The sequence below is a fragment of the Neophocaena asiaeorientalis genome, unplaced genomic scaffold (assembly GCF_003031525.2).
Source record: "Neophocaena asiaeorientalis asiaeorientalis breed wild unplaced genomic scaffold, Neophocaena_asiaeorientalis_V1.1 scaffold49, whole genome shotgun sequence".
Classification (NCBI taxonomy): Eukaryota; Metazoa; Chordata; class Mammalia; order Artiodactyla; family Phocoenidae; genus Neophocaena; species Neophocaena asiaeorientalis.
Window position 1 is genome coordinate 6,088,687 of NW_020172456.1, and position 24,650 is coordinate 6,113,336.

General features: G+C 39.1%; 1 protein-coding gene across 5 annotated transcripts in view; it reads left to right on the forward strand.

Annotated features, from left to right (window-relative positions):
* The window catches only part of NUMB (NUMB endocytic adaptor protein), a 177,670-nt gene that overhangs the window by 696 nt on the left and 152,324 nt on the right, over positions 1–24,650 (forward strand). The gene's annotated exons all lie outside the window — the stretch shown is intronic.

Here is a 24,650-nt window from a genome sequence, read left to right on the forward strand (position 1 = left end):
CCTGGCGGCGGAGTTCGTGGTGGCAAGGTAGGCTGGGGCCAGACCCAAGCGGGTCAGGCCGGGAGGTCCCTTGGGACGCTTAGCTGCGCGGGTCTGGGTCACTGCCCGGCGTCCGGTGTGTGAGGGGTAGGTCCTTGGGGAGACGGGGGTGTCTGGGGTCCCAGAGAAAGGGGTGACCCGGGGTGACCGGTTACGACCTGGTCCGCGGGCCAGGTGACTCGGGAATAACCAGGACAGCTTGGGTGCGAGGAGGAAGGGGAACCCGGGAAGCCCGGGAGCGGCCCGAGAGGAGAAAGCTGGGGGGCCGGGAGACTGGGAGTGGCCCGGGTCCGAGGGAGAAGGGAGGCCGAGGGCGGCCGGGGTCTCAGCGAGGGCGTCGAGGAAAGGCAGGGAGGCACCTGAGGATCCTCCTGAGAAAGGCGGCCATCCGAGAGAGGAGCGCTCCTGGGGTTCTTGGGGAGCTTTAGAGTGTCGGACCCGTGGAGACCTTGAATAGCTTGGGGAGGAACGGGAGCGCCCTGCCCCCCACCGCTGGTCTGGGATGGGAAATTCAAGACTGGCCTGGGAACCCCTAGGTCTGTGGGTCCCCAGGAAACCAGGGTTTTGAAAAAAGTTTTGGAGGGGTAGCTCGGGTTTGAGACTGTGGTGAGGGGTTTAGCTGAGGAATGGAAGTTCTCTCAGTTGGGGATAAGTCAAGCAAAATGACACGGGGGTGGGCGGGAGAAGTTGTTTCCTTGTAGGAAGGGAGTGGGAGGTAGGGTGTAGTAGGAGGGAGCGAGAAAGTTGCTCAGGAAGAGACTAGTGGTCTTGTGGAAACTGGCCGGAACAGTAGATATGAGAAAGTAACCCTTAATAGGTTCTAAGGACTTCAGAAATAGAACCTTCAGCTTCATAATACTAAGATGCCATCTAGGACCAGAGAAAGGGTTCTAAAAGCAAGGTTGTGACTTACATTCCAATGCTTTAGAAAAGAAATTTGTTTTAGGACGCGAGCAATAATGTTAGAAAATAAGGACATTGACAATATGGGGAATTTAAAAGGGGAAAAGGGGATAGCTGAACTAAAGGAGTGCGACGGGGGACTTAGAAAGAAGAGAGGCATGAAGAGAACAGGCTTAACTTTTGCCAAATTAGAAATAAATTTGAATTCTAGTTCTACCACTTAGCTTTGACAACTTAACCTCTCTCTGTTTGGAAGTTTCATCTGTGTAATAGGGATAACAATACTTCCTACTTCTTAGGGTTGCTTTTTCACATGAGTTAATATCTGTGGAACTTTTAGAATAGTGACTGGCACAAAGTAAGCACTGTACTGGATTATTAAATGTGTAGAGGATAAAGAAAGTCCTGAATTCTTTAATGCGTTGTTCTCAGACTTTAACTTAAACCAGAATCACCTGGATGGCTTGATAAACTGTAGACTGCTGGCTCCACCCAGAGTTTCTGATTCAGTAGGTCTGGGATGGGGCCTGAGAGTTTGCATTTATCTCAGGTGATGGCTTATGTTGGTCAGGGGAACCACTTGCTTTATTGAAAACAGTAATAATGTAGCAACCTTAAAATACTTGTCTACCCTGCTAGAGACAGGTAGAAGCAAATTGCAAAACAAAGATCCTAATAATGTATAAGGGATGCCGTATTTTAAGCCTGTGTTTTTCAAACTGTGGATCATGATTTATTAGTACTTTATAAAATCAATTTAGTGGGTTAAATTGATTAAAAATAAAATAGAATAAAAATAAAATAGAATAGAACAGAATTGACTACCATTGCACGTGGCAAGGAAAAATATTGTTTTGGGAAATTTTGCTCATACGTGTGTGTACTAGGTCACAATGTAAAATGTATTTCTTGCATTAAAAAGAGTTTGTAAAACTGTTTTGAGCCATGCAGTGCAGCCAAAGCAGCCCTTCAGTAGGGACATCCAGGGACTGGGTTTATTGTTTATTTATTTTTCTTTTTGTGGTAATTTTATCAGGTGGTGATACATTCTATTAAATTTCTTCAGTTTCTGAATTGGTTTCTCCTGTGTTTGCCTTATCATACATTGTGTTGCGCTTCTTTTTAAATACTGAAAATCTTTAACAGGAGGACTAAAGGGAATTTGAGGTAGAGAGGTGAAATTGAGTGGTGTTTCTCAGATGTGGTCCACTTTTGTTTCACTCATGCCCTCTTGTTTACCTTTTCTTTTTTACCAGTATACTGTAAAGCACTGTCTGTATAAAACCTAAGTATACACAGACGTGTTGACAGTAAACAACCAACACAAATAGACTGGTTTGAGATCAGTTCCTGTATAGAAAGTAAGCAAAAACCAAATAAGACACATTTCAAAAGAGAAAAGCAAAAGGGTGTTTCCTTTTTAGAGAGTAAGGAATTCTGAAGTTTTCATGGCCTTAATACAAAATATATAATATAAAAGCATTTTTAAGGGAACCAGATATACTTGTGTATTTTAGATTTCTAGGTTTTTGAAGAGAGAAGACATAGTAATAATGCTCAGATGCACCTGGGATAGAGTTTTAACTACAAAGTAAATAGTTTATTAAGCAGGAGCTTTTGTTTTGATGGTTTTCTCCCTTGAGAATGATCTGGATCTGGCATAGAGTTGTAAATTTAACTTGTTTGAGGGACCCAAATGTAATCTGTATACTTATTTTAAGCTATATTAAGAATATATATGTGTGTTTTGTGCTGTTCTTCGTTTGATTTTTCTTCTGTAAGACTAGATGGTTTATATTTAGAGTTGATTCATGTTTGTTTTAATGGATGTAAGGACAGAGAAAACAGTATTGAAAACTGAAAGAGATTCTTATAGCTCTCTTTAAAATCTTTAATCTAGGGGATTTATAACCCTTTCATTAATGTTTTATGAAATTGTGAAGAAACTTTTGGAGTAGTTTTGCATAAGGATTTTTAGATTTCTGTCAAAAATAATTTTTAGTTCTATTTCATGTTTTTATTATATTTTTACAAAATTCTAATTTTTGTTTGGAAGACTATGAAACATGTAATTATTTCATTTTTGAGTTGAAAAACATAAGCAGTCTTTTTATAAAACAAATTTGCTAATTTTTTGTGACAGAGGTTCCAAGGATGAAAGCTTTTGAATTACTTGCTTTGAGTTAAATGTAGTATCCCTACCACCAAAATGGTTAAGTCATTGTACAATTGATGGGCACTTTTGTATAGATCATTCAGTTCTTTTTTTTTTTTTTGCGGTACGTGGGCCTCTCACTGTTGTGGCCTCTCCTGCTGCGGAGCACAGGCTCCAGACGCGCAGGCTCAGCGGCCATGGCTCACAGGCCTAGCTGCTCTGCGGCATGTGGGATCTTCCCGGACCAGGGCACAAACCTGTGTCCCTTGCATCAGCAGGTGGACTCTCAACCACTGCGCCACCAGGGAAGCCCGATCATTCAGTTCTTTACTAACTGATGGAAGAATGTAAAATCTTAGTAATCGAGTGTGGGAAAAATATAAAATTCATTCATCATAATTGTGGACATTAACTAGTTTGAGTACTTACTTGCTTTTTAATGAATGGACTTTATTCAGTTGACTTATTATTCACCCATCATTTAATCGTACTTATCTAGGAGTATCTCTGATTGCTCAACCGTTTTTACAGTGAGATTTGTTAATTTGTAGTTGAAAAAATGGTGGTTTTTAAATCCCAGAGAAATTGCTCTTGATGGTACAATTTAGTGAGGCTCATTTTCCAGTTTCAAAGATTATTCAGGTAAATGGTTTTTAAAAGTGGAAGTTCAATTAACACTAGTTCATTAAGTTTATTTTCTATTTCAATAAAGTTTTGTCTTTTACACATCGCTTCTGATCTGCTTTCTCTGCTTCTTTCTCTTCAACTACTCGTACAATATATCCTAATGGAAATGTGCTGCCTGAAAATCTAGTTCTGTGAAAGTACAGAACCCCAACATCTGGTTTTTAGTTTGCTGGGAGAATTCCTTTTATCAGAAAAGGTCCCTTGGTAAACTTATTACCTTAAAAAAAGTCTTTTAATAGAGTACTTGGAAAGCTACGTGTTGTTTTTTTTAAAATAAATTTATTTATTTATTTTTGGCGGTGTTGGGTCTTCGTTTCTGTGCAAGGGCTTTCTCCAGTTGCAGCGAGCGGGGGCCACTCTTCATCGTGGTGCACGGGCCTCTCACTGTCGCGGTCTCTTGTTGTGGAGCACAGGCTCCAGACCCGCAGGCTCAGTAGTTGTGGCTCACGGGCCCAGTTGGTCCGCGGCATGTGGGATCCTCCCAGACCAGGGCTCGAACCCGTGTCCCCTGCATTAGCAGGCGGATTCTCAACCACTGCGCCACCAGGGAAGCCCGGAAAGTTACGTTTTATTTTGGACTTGCCAAAATACATGTATTGTGTTTAATAAATTTTGATTTCTATGGAATGGATCTTTAATTCTGCCAGTTTCTGAACTCTGATATATGTTTCCTTGGTGGGGCTAGGGAGAAGGGAAACAGTTGTACTCCTTAAATTTTTTTTGCTATATTATTTTTTATCTTGACATTATGATAAATCCTTTATTTGCAAAGAAATACAATTTTTTGAAAAGAAAGAAAAATTTATTTGCAAAGAAAATTTATATTCAGTAATATAATGTATTGGAAATCTCATTATTAAAGATGGAAATTCTATATAAGGCTTTAGGACGTTTGTTCAGATATGAGACACAGGTACTGATAAATAGGATGTCATTATCCTATTGCCATATATTTTTGAGAATATAAAATATGCACTTGTAAATCTTGGGGCAAAAGGATTGAGGCTAAGGGAGAATGAGGAGAATACTGATATGTTTGAGGAGGAGTCGGAGGATCTGCAGGAAGTATGTCTAGAGGAGTGAGCCTTTCTTGGCAGTTTTCCTGGAGTGACATACGTAAAGGAGGATGATCCTATTTGCAACATTCTCGCACGGACATATATTTCGCTGTGCTTGTTAGAACTCTTTCTTTGTTGTGTTCCTCTCAGGAAAGCGTGTCAGAATACAAATGAATACACTGAGAATTGCTAGTCCTAGGATGGGAGGCTTTGCAGGACCATGTGGATTTAGAAGGCTGGACACTTGTCTCTGCTTCTCCAGTTCTCGGGAATAGGTGCCCAACAATTGTAACTAGGCCAAGTCTTCCCAGTTGTCCTTTCTAATGGAGTCTGGGATTAGGCAGTAGGAAGAGACTCCCAGTCATCTTAAATGGATTAACCAAGGGGCTGCTTAATAATTAATGTTCAGTGACTTCCCTTTCCCTCTCTACCGAAACTCTTGTTTCTCCCTACTTGCTTGCTGATACCTTACCTTCAGGATCAAAGTCTTGAGTTCTCTGATTAGATAGCAAAATATTAATTGTGGTAACTTGTTTATATTAAGGTGGATATAGTTAATTAGGAAAATGATTATTATCCAGTTTTTTTCCAGTTTAGTTGGGGAGGAAGAGGGATTTAAAGCCGTAGAACACTGCTTGGCTCCTGAATAAAGGCAAAGTCAGGGAAGTCAGGGACACAAAAAAAGCAAAATTTATATCTTTAAGATTGACTTCCTTTGACCTTAGAAAAGTAAAAGTGATGCTTTTGTCCTGGTCAGCTGTGCACAAGTACTCCATGGGTACCTTTCAATTGTGCCATGTGGTACTGCTTTGCATAATTTATAAGGGTTTATTTACCTAGTTATTTTTAATATAGCTGACTTTGTTATCAGGAAATTTAGCTCCCAGGATTATTTCATCAAGATAAACTTTTTTTTTCAACCTAGACTCTCATGGAGTCATAGAATAGCCTGATGATCACGGAAGTATATTTGTAATAGCATATTATGAAATTGAAAAAAGCATCATTTGTGTTCTGAGTAAGAATGATAGAATGGAAGAAAAATCCAAGTTTTATCATTGTATGACCATGTTTTTGAATCCTGGATCTGTCATTTACTAATTGACTAATTGGGCAGTTTATTAAATCTCTTGTAGCCTCAGTTTTGTCATCTATAAAATAGAGCTTATCCTCCTTAACTAAGCTGAGAATTAAATGAAAAGCATTTTATGCAGTACCTTGCTTATAGTGGGCACTCAACACATGATGATGTTAATTTTTTTTATTAGTAATTATAACAATATTAGACTTCTCTTTCTAGGAAGGGCTAATATCCCAGATACTGTGATTATAAGCAATGTGGCAGTTAGAAAAACTGGAATTGACTTTATTTATTTATTTTTAAATTAATTAATTTATTTTTGGCTGCGTTGGGTCTTCATTTAAAAACGGGGTCATCTTTTATTATTGAGTTATGAGTTGTGAAAAACCTTTATATGTTCTGGGTACAAGTCCCTTGTCAGATGTATGATTTGCAAATATTTTCTCCCAATATGTGGCTTGTATTTCCACTTCCTTTCTTTTTTAAAATTAATTAATTAATTAATCTTTGGCTGCATTGGGTCTTCGTTGCTGCGTGCAGGCTTTCTCTAGTTGCGGCAAGCTGGGGCTACTCTTTGTTGCTGTGCACGGGCTTCTCATTACGGTGGCTTCTCTTGTTGCGGAGCACGGGCTCTAGGTGTGCGGGCTTCAGTAGTTGTGGCACACGGGCTCAGTAGTTGTGGCTTGCAGGCTCTAGAGCGCAGGCTCAGTAGTTGTGGTGCACGGGCTTAGTTGCTCCGCGGCATGTGGGATCTTCCTGGACCAGGGTTCGAACCTGTGTTCCCTGCACTGGCAGGCGGATTCTTAACCACTGTGACATCAGGGAAGCCCCTATTTTCACATTCTTGATGCACGAAACTTTTTTTTGAAGCATAAAACTTTTTCATTTTGATATAGCGCTATGTTTGTGCTTTTGGTATAATATCTAAGAAACAATCGCCTAATCCAGGGTCATGAATATTTATGCCTATGTTTTCTTCTAAGAGTTTATACAAATTTTAGTTCTTATGTTTAGTTCTTTGATCTATTTTGGGTTAATTTTTGTGTATGGTATGGAGAAGGGGCCCAACGTAATTCTTTTACATATGGTTATCCAGTTGTCTCAGCACCATTTGTTGAGACCATTACTTTTTGTTTATTGGCTTGTTAGAAAAGTTTAATAAAATTTTCTGCTTTGTTACTGATTCTTTGAAGTAGCATTTTGTTGGCCTTTTGGTCTAGTGTGGCAGTTGGGGTCATGGTGCTGAGGGAAACGGTTTAGAGTTGCAAGAATGGGTTATAAATGAACCCGCTGATTTAAATATATGGTTGTCTAATTTCATCCTTACATTACTTTATACTTGAATACTATATGAAGTTCAGCTGCCATTTTCCTGCCTACTGGGCAACCATGTCCCATAGTTCTGCAGAAGCTTCAGTGCTGGACCATTTAATGGAAATCAGGGTCAGATTTTTAAACATGTGACTTAAAAGAAGAAAAGCTTCTATTATGGCCCCTTTTCCTACTCCTCCCCCCTTTTCCTTCTTTAACTCACCTATCCTATTACCTTTTTATCTTAGGAAGACTTCTTTTGGACTATTAACAGATAGTCTTTTTCTGAAGGAAGATCAAATACTAAGGCTTTTTTATTTTAAGTTGGAGATTGAAGGAAATGTTTTATAGTGACGATTGAAAACATTATAGAGAAATTATAAGTATTTTTGTTAACCTTGGTAAATTTAAAATCCAGAATTAATATCAATAATATCAAAGTTTCCTTTTCCTTGTAATACTAGTTGAAGGTTAGAAATAGCATGGTATTTTCCTTTCATTTAAAAAATAATAAAAATACAGTTATTTTACAACTTGTGAGATTACTTAGCATTTTGAAAGAAACATTATTTATAGAACATTTAACTCTAAATTGGGCTTTTAACTTTTTTCCTGTTTTAAGAGGCATTAATTATTCTCTTTTGCAGGTCTTACAAGCAAAGGGAAAAGTATACATCTTTTACGGAGTATTTGAATTTTTTGTGTTTCATCTCTGTAGAGTTCTGCTTCTTTAGAATATGAGGCCAGTAATTTGCCAAGAAAGAGCTAATTTCCTGGGAAATCAGATTGCTGGCTTGACTTCTTGCTGTGCCTTTCCCTTCTTTTGTTGCTTTGTAAAAGAGCTGAGCTCAGTCCTGTGGAAAATCACTAAATTATCTAATTATTTTCCCCAGTTCAAATTAAATATGATTGATATATATTTGCACTGCATTGAATTCTGTGAGTTTTTCTTGTTATAGATTTGTTAGCATACCCTGAAGGACTTTGACTTCATTTGCTGAGTTGGCTGTTCGTATCTGAAATAATATAATACTAATGGTGTGTTTCTTTAATGAATGTTCTTACTCTTTTGGTCTTTTTTTCCCCCTCCAGTTGACCTAGTTAGTGAGGGGTATCACTTGTGTTCTTACAATAAAATCCAGACACTTTTATTAACATACATTTTATTAACATACATTTTAATATCATTACAATTATTTGAAAACAGTTTAAAAGAGCTGAAGAATATTCCAATAATGGATACGTCATTTATACAACCAGTGTCCATAGTGTTCACATTTAGATTGTTAATTTCCAGTTATTATAAACAAAACTTTAGTGAATATGCGAAACCCAAATCTTTGTCCACATTTCCGTGTTCTTTAAAAAATAAATTTATTTATTTATGGCTGTGTTGGGTCTTCGTTGCTGCCCGCGGGCTTTCTCTAGTTGCGGAGAGCGGGGGCTTTTCTTCGCTGCGGTGCACTGGCTTTTCTTTGTTGCGGAGCACGGGCTCTAGGCGTACGCTTCAGTTGTTGTGGCTCTTGGGCTCTAGAGTGCAGGCTCAGTAGTTGTGGCTCACAGGCTTAGTTGCTCTGCGGCATGTGGGATCTTCCCAGGCCAGGGCTCAAACCCGTGTACCCTGCATTGTCAGGCGGCTTCTTAACCACTGCGCCACCAGGGAAGTCCCACATTTCTGTATTTTTATGATAGATTCCTGTAAATGGAACTATCAAGTCAAGGTATACATTTCTTAGGGCTTTGAAGAGAGCAAAACATTGCACAGTTGCTCTCCAGAAAGGTTGTAGGACCAATTTACATTCCCATTAGTGATACATAAGATTGAGATATATACCTTTTAAAGTATTTTAAATATTTTAAATGTTAACATAAAGAGAAAATAGTAACTGATTTCTTAAATTTGAATTTATTCGATCACTAACCAAATATTTTAAATATGATCTTTAACCTTTAAGTATTTCCTTTAAGTTAAGTTACTGTTGTTTTTGAATTTCATATATATGCAGTAATACCATATCTACTCTTGGGACTTCCCTCATGGTCCAGTGGTTGAGACTCTGCACTCTCAATGCGGGGGGCATGGTTCGAGGATCAGGGAACTAAGATCCTGCATGCCGCGTGGTGCGGCCAAAAAAACCCCCCAAAACCAAAAAACAAACCAAAACCCCATATGTACTCTTTTTATCTGACTTCTTTTGTTTAACATGTTTTTGAGATTCGTTTTGTTTTGTACACTTTTATTACTAAGGAAACCATAACCAATAGAAAATTACAGCAATGGTATGGCCTTTAAAATAAAATGCCATTAAAGCATTCTCTAAACCACAGTTTGTTAACTATTTAATTTACCTCAAGTCCAAGTTGTATCTCCCTAAGACACCATTTCCATCACAGTAGCCATTTTAAGCCAGTCTTATTTCTATACGTGGGTAATTTCTGGAGAGAGAACTCTACTCAGGATGAACATGCACCAGGAATGCATAAGAAAAAAAAATATGTATGTGCAAATACATTTAAGAGTTTCTGTGGGAGAATCATTTAATAAAACCCTGGGATTTATTTGCCTCTTAAAAGCACCAATTAAAACATTTCTCAAAAGTTTATATTGTGGCAAGAAAACTCAAGTTAGTTACTAAACAAACAAAAAATAAGGTTATTTTCAGAATAAAAATTATCTTCAACTAGGGATTGTTTAAAATGCATTTTAAAATGAGAGAGAATTTGAAGAAAATAAAAATAAGACTTCTTCACTGAATAGTAAATTCAAAACATTTTTGTAAACACCAGATAACTTCCTAGGTGGCATAGTATTCCGTTTTATGAATATAATACACTTTGTTTTTCCATTCTTCTGTTGATAGACATTTGCATTTCTGTTTTTTTTTTGTTTTTGTTTTTTTTGCCTGTTATGAATAAGACTGCTGTAAGCATTCTTGTACAAGTCTTTTAAACATATGTTTCATTTCTCTTGGTCGAATACCTAGGAGTGGAATTGTTGGGTCACAGGGCAGATATATGTTTAACTTTATAAGCAATTGCTGAATGGTTCTCCAGTTGCTCCATGTCTTTGCCACCACTTGGGTTGTTAGTCTTTTTTGACTTTTAGCCATTCTAATGGGTGTAAAGTGATATCTTAGAATGGTTTTAATTTGCAATTTCCAGGTGACTAAAGATGTTGAGCTCTTACTGACTTTTTTTTTTGGTTAAAATCTTTTACAAAGGCAAATTTGCAGATTGATAGTAAATACTTTAACAGAAGGTTCAGTGTGTTTTATTACTATATAATGGATCTAGACTTATCTGATTTGTAAGATCAGAGATTAATTTGTAATTAAAAGTAAAATGAGGGCTTCCCTGGTGGTGCAGTGGTTGAGAGTCCGCCTGCCAATGCAGGGGACACGGGTTCGTGCCCCAGTCCAGGAAGATCCCACATGCCATGGAGCGGCTGGGCCCGTGAGCCATGGCCGCTGGGCCTGTGTGTCCGGAGCCTGTGCTCCGCAACGGGAGAGGCCACAACAGTGAGAGGCCTGCGTACCGCAAAAAAAAAAAAAAAGTAAAATGAAAAATATTTCAAGTATAAGATTTTTCAAAAGTTCCATATCATAGTGATAATTCATAGTGGTTTCTTGGAGTTAAGTAAATATTTGCTGTTGATTAATATTTGTGAGAACTTTGATAAGTAAATGATTCAAAAGGAAGACTTCAGACTGTGTGTTGTAGAGCTGCTTTTTGAATTTTTACAATTGAATCATTGATTCAGGAACATTAATATTGCATGATCTGGCTCAAAAACTATTCTGTATTTGAGCCACACGTGAGAACTGATAGTCTAGTAAGGGTATCAGGTAATAATAATAATACTACCAACAGCTAACACTGTATTCCAGGCTTTGTTCGAAGTGCTTTACATGCACTAATTTAATCCTTACAATAATCTCTACGAGAGTAGGTACTGTTATTATCCCTACTTTCCAGTTGAGGAATCTGAAGCACAGAGGTTAAGCAGTTTGCCCCAAATCATAGAGCAAGTGATGGACTCATATTCTTACCCCTCAGTGCTAAAGTAATTGAATCAAATGCAGTCAATTTTGCATTCTTTATAGAATGTGTGGTAGTGTGGTCAGAGTTTAAACTGGGATTTCTAAGTTTGAACATAGGCTGTCTACCAGTCTCTCTCCCTTCACTATCAATACTCCTGTCATGTATCCCGGGGGGTGATTTATGGAAGGAAAGTTTTATCTGAATTAACAGATGATGGAAACCCTAGTAACCTGAGATTGAGTGCTTTCCTAGAGAAGATGTCATTTCTCTCTATACCTTAATTGACTCTTGGAATTGGAGCATTTATTTTTGGACAGTCTTTAGTAGTGTTTGTTTAACTGGTCTTTGTGAAAATCTCTAAGTGTAAATGTTTAACATCCTCTGGAAACAAACTGAGTGAGATATGAGGTTGATGGAACTTGTGCCTGAAAAATGTTGGGCCTAATAACAGCACTATCTAAAATACTTAATGTTCATAGATATTTATGATGGGGAATCACAGTTCTTGACATTCTTTTCTTTCTTTCTGAAACCCCTGCATACTGACCCATGGAACACTTCTTTGTCATTAGTTTGGGTTTACATAAGATTAATCTTTGAGGGGAGGACTATATTTTTTGGCTAATTTCCCTGAAAAAAGATTTGGAGATGGAAGAAAATGAAAGAAGTATCGGCTTTTTCCTTCACCATACCTTTTGTGGCTTCCTCCACTTCTGATTTGTGTCTGTTGATATGTTGATATCATGGGTAACTTGAAGTTGGGGTGGGTGGGAAGTATTTTGTGTGTATTAAATGAGGGAATGCCAATTCCCGAATGAATAAATCATGAGATACGAGTTTAATTCCTGTGCTGCCACACTCTGTGATTTGGCTAAATGTTTTAACTTCTCTGGGTCTTTGTTTCTTCTTTAATAAAGTGAAGTCATTGGACTAGATCTTTAAAGTTTTTCTGATGCTGAAATATTTAAATTATTCTAAAAATTACAGTGAATAATACAATGAATATAATTCAGTTTTTCCATATAGAAAATAAGTAGTACTAGCACCCCATTTATTGAGTAGCATCCATTCCTCACTGATCTATAGTGAGGATCTGGTTTTTTTTTTTTTTTTGGCCACACCATGTGGCTTGTGGGATCTTAGTTCCCCAACCAGGGATTGAACCCTGGCCCTCGGCAGTGAAAGCACCGAGTCCTAGCCACTGGACCGCCAGGGAATGCCCTACAGTGAGAATCTTAAGTCATATGTCATGTTCTGTATACGCATGGGCCTGCTTTTATGCTCTCTCTATTTGCCTATCCATGAGGCAGTACTACACTGTCTTTATTTACTGTAGCTTTGTAATAAATTTAGATGTCTGGTATGGTGAGGCCCTATCCCCCCAGTTCATTATTCTTTAAAATTATCTTGATTTTTCTTCTCTCTGTTAGCCTATAAAATACTGTGATTTTGTGTGTAGTACTGTAATACTGCTTGGTAATCAATACTTACTTACTGAATGAGTATAATGAACAACAGCCAGTTATGTTCTATAAAGCTTATGGACAGCAACGTGTCACAAGTTAATATCAGTAAAAATATGACTCTTGACTTTTGAGAATACCACTAAAATACTTGGCTTTTCCTTGTGGAAATGTTTAATTAAATTACTTTGAAATTTAGGCTAGGTGTAATATTAAATATCTTGAATGCTTCCCCCACTCCCTGCCCCATTCCGTACTCCCTTTGGTTACAGTTTTGGAAAGAGTAAGCAGGATTTTTGAAAAATTGTAGTTTAGACAAATAGTTTAAAACCACTTTAAAAGTCATGATAAATTTAACATGAAATTGATGAAACATGCTTTATGAGTATCTTTTACTTTAAAACTAGTTGTCTGTATAAGCTTCATCATTTGGAATTTAGACCTGGAAAGGACATTTGTTTTCATTTACTTGAAAATACTCCATATTTTCATTTTATAGTGGATAAAGTTGTGTTCTATATCACACTCACTGAAAATTTTGTTTCCTATTTCCTAACTACCATTATCAAACATTGCAGTAGAACTCTGTAGTTCCTCATGTTCTAGCTACATTGATCTTTTTAACCTCCTCTCCTTATATACCCTATACCCTTTACTTTCTCCCTTTTTGTCTTTTCATTAAGGTTGTTTGGTCTGCTTTGAATGCTTTTTCTTTGTTGTCCTTCCAAGCCATAATAGAACCATCTCCTTACATGAGGGCTTTCTTATCACTTTCTCTACATTTTTTCTTTCTCTTTTGATTCTTTAGCACTTTATACCAATGTTATATGGCATATTGTCTGCTTTGCATTATAGTTAAGTTTACATTTTCCCCCCTAACTAGATTATGTACATACTGGGAACAGGATCCGTGTTACTTTGACTTATTCTTTGTAACTCCCACAGTTGCCTTATCAGTTTCTTGCGTGTAGCTTCCATTTTCTTAATGAAAGTGTCAAATTAAAAGAGTTGGGAGGGGGACTTCCCTGGTGGCGCAGTGGTTAAGAATCCGCCTGCCAATGCAGGGGACATGGGTTTGAGCCCTGGTCAAGGAAGACTCCACATGCCGTGGAGCAATTAAGCTTACGTGCCACAACTACTGAGCCCGCTTGCCACAACTACTGAAGCCCGTGCGCCTAGAGCCCGTGCTCGGCAACAAGAGAAGCCACCGCAATGAGAAGCCCGTGCACCGCAATGAAGAGTAACCCCCGCTCGCCACAACTAGAGAAAGCCTGCACGCAGCAACGAAGACCCAATGCAGCCAAAAATAAATAAAATAAATAAATTAAAAAAAAAAAAGAGTTAGGAGGAAATGGAGAGGAGGGGAGAGATGTTTAAGAACTGAGGAAAAAGTATAAAGCAGCAACTACGGGGAACTTTTAGAGCAATATTGAAACTGGGCGGGACCCTGTGGGGCCCTCCCAGGCACAGAGATCTTTCCCTGTCCCTGTTTCTTGTTTGTAGAAAAAAGGCTTTCAGTCTGCTAGACCTTCCCTGAGTTCCAAAGGGCAGATTCAAACAGTTGCTAATTGGGGGTGTGTAGGAATGCAGAAAGAAGCCACAGTGCAATGATGGGCAGAGTCCTGGTTCTTCCTCAGAGGATGTGCATAGCAATTTGATACATACATACCTCTGAGTTCTATAGGAACTAAGGCCCCCCCACCCAGGTGGAGTGTGGTAACTTCAGGCTAAGCATAAGCACGTGGACCCCAGATTGGTTGGAACCAGAGGCTGATGATTGAGATTCCTAGAACAATACCTGTTACCTCATCACCAACCACTCAGAGGAAGGTCACACACCCTGCAGCCCTCCCTGCAATTTTGCCTGTAAAACTTCTTCCCTGAAAACCATCAGGGAGTTAGGGCATTTTGAGCATGAGCTGCCCCATCCTCCTTGCTTAGTCCTTGCAATAAATTTTTCTTCACTCCAAACTCCGATGTTTTGGTTTGTTTGGCCTCACTGTTTGTCAGGTGCACGAACTTGGTTGAAGTTGTTAAGTGTGAATTTATGACAACCATTCTGCCTGGATATGTTATCATCTTCAAGATTCCACTGCTCTGTTGCAGTCTTGGAGAAGGTTAGCTGGAATTTTGCTAGGAGAGTGTGAAGGAGAGAGACATGGGAAACATTGAATTGAGTTCAAGGAGTGATTATATTGTTGGACTGTGAAATCTTAGTTGGATAAAAAAGAGAGGGACTTCCCTGGTGGTCCAGTGGTTAAGACTCTGTGTTTCCACTGCAGGGGGCACGGATTTGATTCCTGGTCAGGGAACTACGATCCTGCATGCCATTTGGTGAGGGCCCCCCCCACCTAAAAAAAAAAAGGGGGAGTGAAACCAGGAGATTGATAAGGACCAAGTGGAGACTTTCATAAATAGGTCCTCTCATTAAGCACTAAGAATTATTTCTTCTTTTTTTCCCTTTTGGCTGCTTTGGCTCTTCGTTGCTGTGCATGGGCTTTCTCCGGTTGCGGTGAGCGGGAACTACTCTTCATTGTGGTGCGTGGGCTTCTCATTGCGGTGGCTTCTCTTTGTTGCAGAGCACGGGCTCTAGGCACTCGGGCTTCAGTAGTTGCAGCACGTGGGCTCAGTAGTTGCAGCACGTGCCTTAGAATGCATGGGCTTCAGTAGCTGCGGTGCATGGGCTCAGTAGTTCTGGCACACGGGCTTAGTTGCTCCATGGCATGTGGATCTTCCCAGACCAGGGATCAAACCCATGTCCCTTGTGTTGGCAAGCAGATTCTTAACTACTGCACCACCAGGGAAGTCCTAAGAACTAAGAATTGTTTCTGACGGCCAGTTGAACAAGTGAGTTGGAAAGATCAAATCTTTTTTATTATGTCTTTCTCATTTATGTTCCAAATGACCAGAATTTGTGAAGACTTAACCACTTGGAACCTTCCATTCTAAATAGACAGTTTAAACCCACATTCTAGCTAGATTGAAGTGGGTGCACACACGGACAGAGTTAGTGACCTATACAGCTTTTTTTTAAAAAAAATATTTATTTATGTAGCTGTGTCGGGTCTTAGTCGCGGCACACAGGATCTTGGGATCTTCGTTGTGGCATGGGGGATCTTTAGTTGTGGCATGCAGGATCTTTAGTCGCGGCATGTGGGATCTAGTTCCCTGACCAGGGATCAAACCCGGGCCCCTGCATTGGGAGTGCGGAGTCGTAGCCACTGGACCACCAGGGAAGTCCCTATAGAGCTTACAACTGTGATTTCAAACATGACATTTTTTTTTTTAACATCTTTATTGGAGTGTAATTGCTTTACAATCGTGTGTTAGTTTCTGCTTTATAATAAAGTGAATCAGTTATACATATACATATGTTCCCATATCTCTTCCCTCTTGCGTGTCCCTCCCTCCCTCTCACCCTCCCTATCCCACCCCTCTCTATCCCACCCCTCTAGGTGGTCACAAAGCACCAAGCTGAAACATGACATATTTTAAAGTCTTAAAAAAATCTTTTTTGTCTATTTGATAAATACAGATATTTATCAATATGAATATTTATTATTTATCAAATCAACTTCCTTTGTTAACTCCTACTTCCTATAAATAGGACATAGGAAAATAATTTCCTCTGATAAATAAATAATTTCCTCTGGATCTATTTAAGATCTTTCTATGAAGTTTGTGACATAAGATCTAAACTTACTTTTCCGTAAAACCATTAAACAACTTATTCATTTTTGGTATAGTCTTTTTAAAAAACAGTTTGGCAGGTTCTTATATATAGTTAAACATACAGTTAACATAATAATCCAGTAGTTCTACTCCTAGGTATTTACTCAAGTGAAATGAAAACTTGTAGTCACACACAAATCTATATGCTAATGCCCCAAACTGGAAACAAACCCAGATGAATCTCAGCTGGTGAACTGATAAAACTTTGGTACATTCATAAAAATGGAGTACTATTTGGCAGTGCATGCAACAACATGGATGGGTATCAAATGCATTATGCTAAGTGAAAGAAGCCAGACTCAAAAGGCCACATACTACATGGTTCCATTTTAATGATACTTTAGAATAAACATAACTAAAGGGACAGAAAACTGACTAGTGGTTGCCAAGGTGCGGGGGGATGGTTTAACTACACAGGGTAGGAGGGAGTTTTTTGTGGTGTTCTATATTGTCTGTTAACTGTTCTATATCTTGACAGTGGTGGTGTTTACATGACTGTGCTTTTCAAACTCAGAAGTGTACACTTAAAAGTGAACTTTAGTATATATAAATTATACCTCAGTTAAAGTTCTAGCATGTAATATGTTACCATATTAAAAAGTATTTTGGAAAACTGTCTCAAGAAAATGTTTTGTTTATTTTTAGATTTTGCATATGTAACTTTTTGGGAGGAGAGAGCTGTGGACAGGCATTATTGGCATTTATAAAATTCTTTGAAGCTCTAGAAAACGCATACATGATGAATTTGTCTGCATTTAGCAAACATTCTTACCATAAGTTTAAAAGAATGTTACAATTAGTAAAGCCCTAGAGACTTAATAGTGTTTGTTTTACAGGTAAAGATGAAGCCTAGTTTAGGTTAGCTAAAGTCACATAGCTAGTTAGTGGCAGAAGTAGGTCTAGAATTTAAATGGTGGGTTGCTAATTTGATGCTTGTTTTACCAAAACACTTTTTATTCGAATTATTCTTTCTAGAGACTATTTTAAATGGCCGTTCAGAACCTTTCAATTGTGTCATCTTTAAGCTGGAAACCACAGCCTTCTTAGTGGTAGCAAAGTCCTGTGTCTGGTTGATAATAGGAAGGCTGAATTTGAGAGATACTGCATCACTTAAAGTTTGTGTAGACATAGTCAACACATTTAGTTATAAAGACAGTTTGCTTTAACCGTGGGAAACTGGATGCTAGATTTTGGAGTTGTCAAAGGCTATCATTTAGAAATAGGTTTTTGACACTTCATTGCATTTAAAAAAATAATCTTTTCAGATTATCGTGATTATTGGTTTGTTGGGAAAGTAGAAAAGGTTTAAGAGTGTTAGGTTTTTCCTGGTTACCTTAAGTAATGAGGATTTATCTTATAAATACTGAGATGTAAGAGAAAGCCCTGGAAATGGTCTTAATAGTTACACTTTCAGGAAATGGATAATGGAATGTCATTCAGACTATAACAGCAGCTTTAGTTGTCTTTTTTAAAAAAATATTTATTTATTTATTTGGCTGTGCCGGGTCTTAGTTGCAGCACATGGGATCTTCGTTGCAGTGTGCGGGATCTTTAGTTAGGCATGCAGGATCTTTTAGTTGTGGCATGTGGGATCTTTTAGTTGTGGCACGTGGGATCTTTTAGTTGTAGCATGCAGGCTCTTAGTTGTGGCATGCGGGATCTAGTTCCCTGACCAGGGATCGAACACGGGTCCCCTGCATTGGGAGCACAGAGTCTTAACCGCTGGACCACCAGGGAAGTCCCTTTAGTTGTCTTTTATTCTTGAGTCTCAGCTAACTTTCCTTGTCCCTCTTGTGTTCACCTCCCTCCTTGTATAGTAATTTCACACTTGCCTTTGGACCCCAGTTCTAGAACCAGGCTTAGAGTTCCTGCCCCTCAGAGGTATTGGTGATACTGTGGATATTGCAGACCCAGTCACAGACCTAGCAGGTGGCCTGGTTTCTTTCTTGGTTTTGAAGCTGTGTCTATATCCTGCAACCTTCCTGGGGGTTATTTCCTGTAACCCATAACCTCAGGCAGAGTTGGCAGTTGTTTTCTTTATAAGAGAGCCCTACCCAGCCCTAGCTCTGGCCTAGCTCTGATAAGCCCTCTGTCTCATATGGAGCACTTTTAGTCCCTGTTCCCCAGGGAAGCCAAAGTCCCAGCTGCCACCACCTGTTTCTAGACCAGGAACCCAGTGGGCCTCTGGTTTCAGCACCACATCATTTTGCATCTCTGTTCCTTATCACTGCCTGAGAGATATTTATATTGTTTTTTGAGCCAGCTATGCCTTGTTTGTTTATTCTTTTAATTAATTAATTTTTAACAAATTTATTTTTTTTATTTTTGGCTGTGTTGGGTCTTTGTTACTCTGTGCAGGCTTTCTCTAGTTGTGGTGAGCAGGGGTTACTCTTCATTGTGGTGCGTGGGCTTCTCATTGTGGTGGTTCTCTTGTTGCAGAGCATGGGCTCTAGGCGCGCGGGCTTCTGTAGTTGTGACACACAGGCTTTAGCAGTTGTGGCGCACAGGCTCTAGAGTGCAGGCTCAGTAGCTGTGGCACATGGACTTAGTTGCTCCGAGGCATGTGGGATCTTCCCAGACCAGGGTTCGAACCTGTGTCCCCTGCATTGGCAGGCGGATTCTTAACCACTGCGCCAAGTCCTGCATTGTTTGTTTATGTATTTGATATGTTTATATATTGATTGTTATTTGGGTGAATTTACTGTACCACCTTGAGAAGCCTTTTACACACTTGTATATAAATTCTTAGAACAATACCTAGCATAAAGTCAGTTCTCTATATATGGGAGCTGTTGTATGTTCAGGTGAGTCCTAGAATTCCTTGTTGATTTCTGTGTTTAGACAGTGTGTATGTGTGTATATATACACACATACACATATATATATAGTGTGTGTATATATATAGTGTGCATTATATATGTGTAGTGACCCCAAAACACTTGTCAGTCATTATTTGAAATTTCTGCAAATGTGTCTGGGGATTATGGCATGTTTTGAGGCTTTTTGGTGGGACATTTAAATTGAATTTTAATCTGTGTTTTGGCAAGCTTGAATTGGAAGATTTTCAGGAGGAATTACAAATTTTTTTTCAATATAATAAAATGCTGAAGTGCTTTATTCTTTGTGTTTGTGGTAGTCCGGTAATTGATATTCTTTTAAGCTCTATTGCATGTACTTTCCATTAGCTACCAGTCAAAAAGTCAGTGCAGTATGTGAGAAGATCATAGAGATTATGGAAGTTATAACGGAGTGAATTTTAAGTCAGGAAAGGGAATGTTAAAAGTGTGCATAAAAAAAAGTGTGCATGAGAGAGGAAAAAGGGTGGTTTGAGGGAGAGGTTTTGGCTTTGACAAGCATAGTTACGCTGAGGTAAAGATCCTCTTTGGGAACGAGGAACAAAAAGGAGGGATAAAAATATTATGACAGATTTCCAGTTTGTGTGTTTAGGTATAACTAATATGCTTGAATATTGTAACCCCTAAAGCCTTCATTCTAGTCTGTTAAACTTTACCCATGAATTCAGAAGCATAAATTAAAAATTTTTTTCTTTTAAAAGAGAAATGTCAGTTAAATTATTCTTTCTTCTTGGATTTTGGGTTTGAATTAGTGGAAGGGTGAGTCTGATAGATCATCAGCTACTACTGTTTTTAAGGTTATGCCGAATCGATTATTCTGCCCTTTAGAGATGTGTCTAAGATTGTGCTTGCTGATAAATGATCTTACTTCCTTATTTCTTCAGCTGAAATAATAAGACACACTACTTCCTTTTTCCTCTTGCATCAAGCTCTGATACAAGGGCTTTTATTTTTGTCTTATGTTGTAAACTATTGTGCACATATAGGTATTTGGAACCAAGAAAGTGGTTCAAAGTAAGAAGCATGGCACAATACCATTTAGAGTCTTAATCTACTGGTCATGAATGAAAACTAATTCAATATGTCATCCCATCATGTAGTCATTCTCAGGTGAACTTTAGATTGTGTTTCAGAGAGGACTGAGCCAGCTGGTGACTACGTTAGTGGTATTTTGCTTAAGTTGAGATTTTTAAAGAGTTCTTAATGGTTACGCATTTCTCCCCAAACTGAAAGTTTTTAAAAAAGACTTCATTAACTCTTTAATTGTCAGAATCTGTGGTGGGATTCTGAAGTGTTTGATTCAGTAGAAGATTCATTAGGATTCTGATCCAGAATCTTTCTGATATTAGGAAATAATTAGACACTATATGTCTTGGTAACTGCTAAAAGTTTACTTTTTTCTTTGTAAGTATTTTTCTTTTTCTTTTTCAATATGAGACAAGACTGTTAACATTTAAAAATTTCTCATAGGGCTTCCCTGGTGGCGCAGTGGTTGAGAGTCTGCCTGCCAATGCAGGGGACACAGGTTCGTGCCCCAGTCTAGGAAGATCCCACATGGCGCGGAGCGGCTAGACCTGTGAGCCATGGCTGCTGAGCCTGCGCGTCCAGAGCGTGTGCTCCGCAACGGGAGAGGCCACAACAGTGAGAGGCCTGTGTACTGCAAAAAAAAAAAAAAAATTCTCATATTGAGAAATAACTGATACATGTAGTATAAGTGCAACTATCTGTCATATATCAAAATAGATTGAGGCTATATATTGACACTTCTGTTGTACTGAGTGATGAATTTCCTTTGATATGTATTGCCATATTGGGCCTTTGTGAAGCAGATACTAGTTTGACGGAAAGATGCAGGATTTGAAATCAGAGGGCTTAAAGTCCTGTCTCTGTCAGTTTATTAGCTCTGTGACTTTGACCTTTTTAAAAAAATAATTAATTAATTAATTAATTTTTGGCTGTGTTGGGTCTTTGTTGCTGCGCGCAGGCTTTCTCTAGTTGCAGTGAGCGGAGGCTACTCTTCGTTGAGGTGCGCAGCCTTTTCATTGCAGTGGCTTCTCGTTGCAGAGCACGGGCTCTAGGTGTGCGGGCTTCAGTAGTTGTGGCACATGGGTTCAGTAGCTGTGGCTCGTGGGCTCTAGAGCGCAGGCTTAGTAGTTGTGCCACATGGGCTTAGTTGCTCCATGGAATGTGGGATTTTCCTGGACCAGGGCTCGAACCCGTGTACGCAGCATTGGCAGCGGATTATTAACCACTGCGCCACCATGGAAGCCCCGACTTTCACCTTTTTATTTATTTATTTATTTTTTGTGGTACGCGGGCCTCCCACCACTGTGGCCTCTCCCGCTGCGGAGCACAGGCTCCGGACGCGCAGGCTCAACGGCCATGGCTCACGGGCCCAGCCGCTCCGCAGCATGTGGGATCCTCCTGGACTGGGGCACGAACCCGTGTCCCCTGCATTGGCAGGCGGACCCTCAACCACTGTGCCACCAGGGAAGCCCTGACCTTTTTTAGATTGTTTTCCTTATAAGTAATTTGAAAAGAATAATGATATCTGTCCCATAGAATTGCTATAAATATTAAAATTAAAAATGCTTTGTGATCTATAACATAATCTTTCTTACAGTGTTTTTCAGTTGTGACATTTGTTTAGCCAGATAGCAATACTGTCCTTAAAGATTGCCATCATTTGGGTGAAAAGACTGCCAACTTTTGGTTTGATGTATTAATTGTATTTAAGGCGAATATCCTTAGGTTTTTGCCTGCCTTTATATTTTCCCTAACAATAAATTCTTCACCTTATGAGGATTCCTCCTTTGCCAAAGTTAGAAATTGGTTAGACTTTATCATTTACATTCAGCTTCGTGATGTCATGTAAAATAAGGGGCGTCTAAAATCCAAATTGGGACCTAGCCTTTCTCGAAGTCACTGGTTCTCAATGGAGTAAGTACTTCCCCTATGATGTACTTGGATCTTTGAGTGCGCACCTTTGGTTGCCACAGTGATTAAGGTGGGGTAGGTGCAGCATTGGCATTTAGTGAGCAGGACTCAGGAATGCCATACATCTCACAAGTATGAGACAGTTCTGCATGAATTTTGAACATTTCCCCAGACCTTCTTAAGGGTGAAAAACCTGTTTGTACTTATCTGATCCTAGTTCTGTTTTACATTTAAACACAAAGTGGTTTTTTGCATGGTTTTAATAGACACTGAATTTTCCAGGTTTGTAATTACTGGGTAAATGGAGAGCAAATTGTACTTTGTTTTGTTCAGAACTACAACGAGTTGTTAACTGTTTTGGAAAATCATATTACCAACGGCATTGCCCCTTGTGGTATTTGATTTCCCGACACAGCTCATTTGTGTCAGTCTTCATTTGTAGCTGTCATGTTCATGGCAGTTTTCTTTTTTGTATTTATTTATTTATTTTGGCTGTGCTGCGTCTTAGTTGCAGCATGAGGGATCTTCATTGTGGCATGTGGACTTCTTAGTTGCAGCATGCAGACTCTTAGTTGCGGCATGTGAACTCTTAGCTGCAGCATGCATGTGGGATCTAGTTCCCCAACCAGGGATCAAACCCAGCCCCCTTGCACTGGGAACACGGAGTCTTACCCACTGGACCACCAGGGAAGTCCCTGTTCATGGCATTTCTGTGTGTGGGAGCAAGTGTCTATTTTCTTATTAATATGAATTTTAGGATGGTTATACTGGAACATTTACATATTAAAATATTTTATTAAAAATTACTTTTTTCCCCTCTTATATTACATTAGACATTATCTTTTTAAAAAATTTTTATTTATTTTATTTATTTATTTTTGGCTGCATCAGGTCTTTGTTGCCGCGCAGACTTTCTCTAGTTGTGGCAAGCAGGGGCTACTTTTCGTTGTGGTGCACAGGCATTGCAGTGGCTTCTCTTGTTGCGGAGCACAGGCTCTAGGCCCGCAGTCTTCAGTAGTTGTGGCTCATGGGCTCTAGAGCACAGCCTCAGTAGTTGTGGCGCACGGGCTTAGTTGCTCCAAGGCATGTGGGATCTTCCCGGACCAGGGCTCAAACCCATGTCCCCTGCACTGGCAGGCGGATTCTTAACCACTGCGCCACCTGGGAAGCCCTAGGCATTATTGTAATTTTTAAAAACTGAGGATAGGTAAGTTACCTATTTGCGTTTCATTTCAGATTTATGCTTTCAAAGCAAAAAACTTTTGTTTTAGTGGGGTTTCAGTATGGAGCCTATATTTAATGGAAGTTTATGTGCCCTTTGCAGGGAGAGATAGGAGTTCCATGTTGACTTTCATTATTGATGTCTGTCCTTCCCTTTCCATTTCTTCCTTCTCCCTTCGTTTTCTGTTTTCCCTTCCCATTATGAACTATTTGATATATAGATTAGAATATGGTACTGTGTATGTAAGTAATGAGGCATATAATGAAACCAATACCTGTAAACCTACCACCCAACTCAAGAAAAAGAACATTACCAATGTTGTTGGTATATTTCTCCTTGTTTTCCATCTACTTGTCTTTCCACCAGGGATGAAACTATTCAGGATTTTGTTTTGGAATGTTTACTTATCATTCCCTTCCTTTTTTTAAAAGTTTACCACATTTGCATGTATTTCAAAAATATATTGTTTAGTTTTATTTATTTTTTAACTCTAAAAATAGAACCATGGTGTATGTATATTCTTGCTTGCTTTGGCTAATCAACATTATGTTTTTGTTTTTGTTTTTTTGCGGTACGTGGGCCTCTCACTGTTGCGGCCTCTCCCATTGCGGAGCACAGGCTCCGGACGCGCAGGCTCAGCGGCCATGGCTCACGGGCCCAGCCGCTCCGCGGCATGTGGGATATTCCCGGACCAGGGCACGAACCCGTGTCCCCTGCAACCACTGTGCCATCAGGGAAGCCCTGTTTTAAGCATTTTTAAGTGTACAGTTCAGTGGCATTCAGTACATTCACATTGTTGTGCAACCATCACCACCATCTATCTCTAGAACTTTATCTTTCCAAACTCAAACTCTGTACCCGTTAAACATTAACTCCCCATTCTCCTCTTCCCTCAGCCCATGGCAACCTCCATTCTTCTCTCTGTCTCTACAAATTTGACTACTCTGAATATCTCATATACATGGAATTATACAATATTTGTCCTTTTGTATCTGGCTTTATTTCACTTAGTGTAATTTCTTCAAGGTTAATCCATGTTGCAGCATTTATCAGAACATTGCTTTTTTTTAAATTTTATTTTTTTATAAAGCAGGTTCTTATTAATTATCTATTTTATACATGTTAGTGTATATATGTCAATCCCAATCTCCCAATTCATCCTACCA